Source organism: Tenrec ecaudatus, chromosome X (assembly GCF_050624435.1).
Source record: "Tenrec ecaudatus isolate mTenEca1 chromosome X, mTenEca1.hap1, whole genome shotgun sequence".
In the NCBI taxonomy this organism is placed as follows: Eukaryota; Metazoa; Chordata; class Mammalia; order Afrosoricida; family Tenrecidae; genus Tenrec; species Tenrec ecaudatus.
The window spans coordinates 161,182,190-161,186,562 of NC_134548.1; the positions used below are offsets into that span (position 1 = coordinate 161,182,190).

At 44.7% G+C, this 4,373-nt stretch overlaps 1 pseudogene; it reads right to left on the reverse strand.

The window, feature by feature from the left end:
• Positions 1-1,319: 1,319 nt before the first annotated feature.
• Positions 1,320-3,964, reverse strand: LOC142433829 (protein phosphatase 1 regulatory subunit 14B pseudogene; annotated as a pseudogene).
• Positions 3,965-4,373: the final 409 nt, after the last annotated feature.

The window sequence follows — 4,373 nt, forward strand, 5'->3', positions numbered from 1 at the left end:
GTCGTTGAACCATCTGGCAAGGAACTAGGTAGATCACTTGAAAGGAAATGGGTAAATAATATTTTGCTTTGTCATTTGAACTACTTCAGCATGTGCTAGAAAGCCAGGTGGGATTATGAATGGCTTGGTAACATGGGAAAGCAGCGATCCAATGATCTTTCCAGGTCCATTCCTTGTGGAGTCATCCTATTAGTCATTCTCATCCAAACCCACAGTGCCTGGAGAAGGAAACAACTACCATAGAGCAGTCACCATGTGACAAGCTAGACTATTTAGAATAACAAGCACGTTTTATTTATTTTGTTGGACTGCAGTTTCCCATAGCTATGTACTTAATCAGAAAGTCAGTATACTATTCAATAATTTGATCAATTTTTTCCCATAAGATTAATACAAATTCAATAACTTTCCAGCAGTATTAGTTTAAGTCGTAAGCGTAGTGTGACCCAATTGTTTATCTGACTCCAAACAGCACAATCTCATGTGATTCCTCTGCTTTTTCACTTTGATACTAATTTATGGGTTTCCTGTGCTAATTTTTTAAAATGTAATATAATCATGATTCCTTAGGTGATTATAGCTATTCTTTAATTTCTAAGTATTTTGCTGTCATATGCTTTCATTTTTTTTGTCACTAATGTTCTGATACTTCTGGGATTTGCTCTATTATGTATTATACAGGGAGATATCACTTTGATATTTTGCTAAAATGTTGAAAATTGTCTTAAACGGTGTTCATATAATTATAAATATTTTCAGCCTTGTTTCCTGGTGTTTTCGTTGAATTTCTGGACTCTCTAGCTCAGCTACCCATTTATTCTCATTCATTTGTTATCTCTTCTGCTAGTTCCTTACCCTGTAATTATTGTAACTTTATGGTATGCTGTCAGATAGCAATAGTTTCTGTTGTTCTCTGTGAAACTGTATTAATTTTCTTACAGTTGAATCTAGAATAGGTCTGACAGACCCACAGGGAAAAAAATCTAACTCAAACTTTACTGTTAATTATATTAAATGTATATTATTATTTTGAAAAAAAGTTGTCAGCCTTACAATATTGTTTTCTTGCCAGAAGTCACGTTTTCAAGTCATCCTTTATGTTGATCAATAACATGCTCTCATTTTTTTAAGTCCTATTTGTTTAATAACAATAAAAAACCCCAAAAATGGAAAACGTGGGAGCAAGGGAAGAGTCCCCTGGGCCAGGGGTGCAGAGAGCCCTGCTTCACAGCACCAGAACCAGCTGCAGGGCCTCCGGGGGGTGGGGGTGGGGCAGCGATTATCTTGTGGGAGCCACCATTCACTTGAGTCAGGGACCCTCACTTCTTCTGGGAGGTGCTCAACTTCTGCATGCCCCAGATCTTGTCCAGCAGGCCAGAGATGAAGGCCTCCGTGGGTTTCTAACACTCAACCAGTAACTCCTTCACCCTGCCTGCGTGGGTGTCGTCACTCTGCAGATCTAGCAGCCCATCTACATCAATCTCCAGCTGGGATCCCCTTTTCCTGACAGTCATAGAGGTGTCGAAACTGTTCCATGATCCACTCTTCCAGGTTGAGAGGCTTCCGTAGCTCCTTGAGGTTGTACTTGATGGAGAGCTTCCCTTGGAGCCCCACTGGGTCGGAGTTATACCCCCGGCCTGGGCCCTCGCCTGCCTGCGGCCCCAGGAGGGCTCTGAAAATAGACTCTAGGCCCTGGGCCGCCACTGCCAGGTCCTGGGGCAGGAGCTGCCAAGCTGTATCCCCCGCGGGGCTGCTATTCCCCCATCGCGGCCTCCAGGACGTGTAGCACAAGGATCCTTGTAACTGGTTCCCCCTTTCTACCCCATCTTCCCTCCACTCGCCTAGTATCAGCACTCTCACCAGGATCCTCTGTCCTGGATTCCCTGTGTTTCAAGTTCCTATCTGTACCAGTGCACATCCTCTGGTCTAGCCAGATTTGTAAGATAGAATTGGGATCAGGATAGTGCCGGGGGGAGGGGGAGCATTTAAGGACTAGAGGAAAGCTGTGTGTTCCATTGATGCTACACTGCATCCTGACTGACTTGTGTCCTCCCCGTGACTCCTCTGTAAAAGGATGTCCAGTTGCTTACAGATGAGCCTTGGGGGCCCCAATCTGCATTCCCCCTCATTCACAATGATGTGTTGTTTTTTTTTGTTCTTTGATGCCTGATACCTGATCCCTTCAACACCTTGTGATCATACAAGCTATTGCGCTTCTTCCATATGGGTTTTGTTGCTTCTGAGCTACATGGTCACTTATTAACCTTGAAGCCTTTAAGACCACAGATGCTATATCTTTTGATAGCCAGGCTCCATCAGATTTCTTCACCTCCCTTCCTTATGCAAGCATTTGACTTCAGTAATTGTGTCGGGAAGGGGAACATCACGGAATGTCAGTTAATAGGAAAAAGTGTTCTGGTATTGAGGGAGTACTTGAGTGGAGGTCCAGCGTCCATCTGCTACCTTAATACTAAGCCTATAAATATGTGCACAGAGATCTATTTCCCCATCATCATAGATAAATATATCATCATATATAAATATATTTACATATGCACATGTTTGTATTTAGGCCTCTATAAATGCCCTTTGCCTCCTAGTTCTTTCCCCTACTTCCTTTTACTTTCCTCTTGTCCCACTATCATGCTCAGTGTTCATTTAGGTTTCAGTAATTCCTCTCAGTTACATTGCTCTTGATCAATCCCTACCAGGCCTCCCACACCCTCCTCGCCACTGACTTCGAATCAATTGCTATTCCCTTGTCTCTGGGTTGGTTTACACCACTTCCTTTCCCCAGCTCCTTCTCTCCCATGGCCCCCAGAACCATCGGTCCTGTTGCTTGCTTTTCCCCATTGTTTATCCAGCATATCTTATCTAGATAGACCTGCAGAGATAATAATATGCGCATAAAATAAGACAGCGCCAAACAAAGCGACACAGAAAAACAAAACAGTGACAGCAGCAACAACAACAAAACCCAATGACAAACAAATACAAAATAAAACAACAAGAAAAAAGAAAAGCCTGTAAATAGTTCAAGGCCTGTTTGTTGACCTTTAGGAGTGTTGACCTTTTGGAGTGTTTTCTGGTAGGGTCTGATGGGGTGCCATGCCCTGGCCCCAAAGTCTATTTTTGGCACTCCCTCGGGACTTCCTTGCTCTGCTCCCCTTGCTGTTCTGTTGCACGCCCTTAGTGTTTGGCCTCAGTGTGGTAGCTTCAGCTAGGGCCAAATCCCTCACTATCTCCAGGTGTTGTCCCATATAGGACTATGGGTCAGTGCAGGATGTCCCATCTCGTGGGGCCGGCCATATGGTCCTCCTCTCTGTACATTGGCTGCTCTGAGTAGGGCTTTTGTCCTCTGAGCTTGGTGGTCCAGGGTGTGCTCCACTCCCTTCCTACCCCTTCATTTGCTTCCGCTTTTGTCGGTGTATAGTAGGTCAGTACCTTTCCCTCACCAGAAGGTCTATTGTCGTTCTCTGTGACATAGCCTTCCATGGTGAGAGTCTGGCTGATTCTGGTTGGGGCTGGGCATAAAGTCCAGTCTTTTCATGGATTCCTCCATGTATTACGTTTGGCGTGTCATGGTGGGGTCTGTATGCACATTCCAGTTCTGTGGGAACACAACCAATACTCTCCCCCTGGGTGGATTCGTGCCCTTTTTCCCCCATGTCATCATCTCAGTTTCTCCCCATCCCGATTTTCTCTCCTCCTTCCCTCTTTCCCCTTGTTTATGTTGGACTCACATGTGCCTCCCTGGGTGTGGTCTGTCCCCCCTCCCCCCCCCCGACTACCTATGCTTCAGTTGGTGTATTGAGATGTGTCTATTCTTCTATTTCTGTCATGTTGGTTGTACTTATCTCAGGGGACTCATGTTATACCTGTCCTTTTGAGATTGGCTTACCTTGCACAACATGATGCCTTCCAACTTTTTCCACGAAACGACGTGTTTCATGTGATCGTCCATGCTTTTCACTGCTGCAGAGTATTCCGTTGTGTGTTTGTGCCAGAGTTTACCAATCCACTCATCTATCAATGGAAACCTAGGCTGTTTCCAAGTCTTTGTGATTGTGAATTGTGCTGCAATAAACAGTGGAGTGCAGATTACTGGTCGTGTTTTATTTGTTACCTCCTCTGGGTATATGTCCAGTAGAGGGATGGCTGGGTCATAAGGTAGATCAATTTCCAGTTTCTTTAAGTATCTCCAGATTGCTTTCCACAGTGACTGGACATATCTGCACGACCACCAGCAGTGGAGGAGGGTTCCTATTTCACCACATCCCTTCCAACACTTGTTGCTCTCTGATTTGAGCTAGCCTCAGGGGTGTTAGGTCGTATCTCATGGTTGTTTGAATTTGCATTTCTCTTATGGCTAA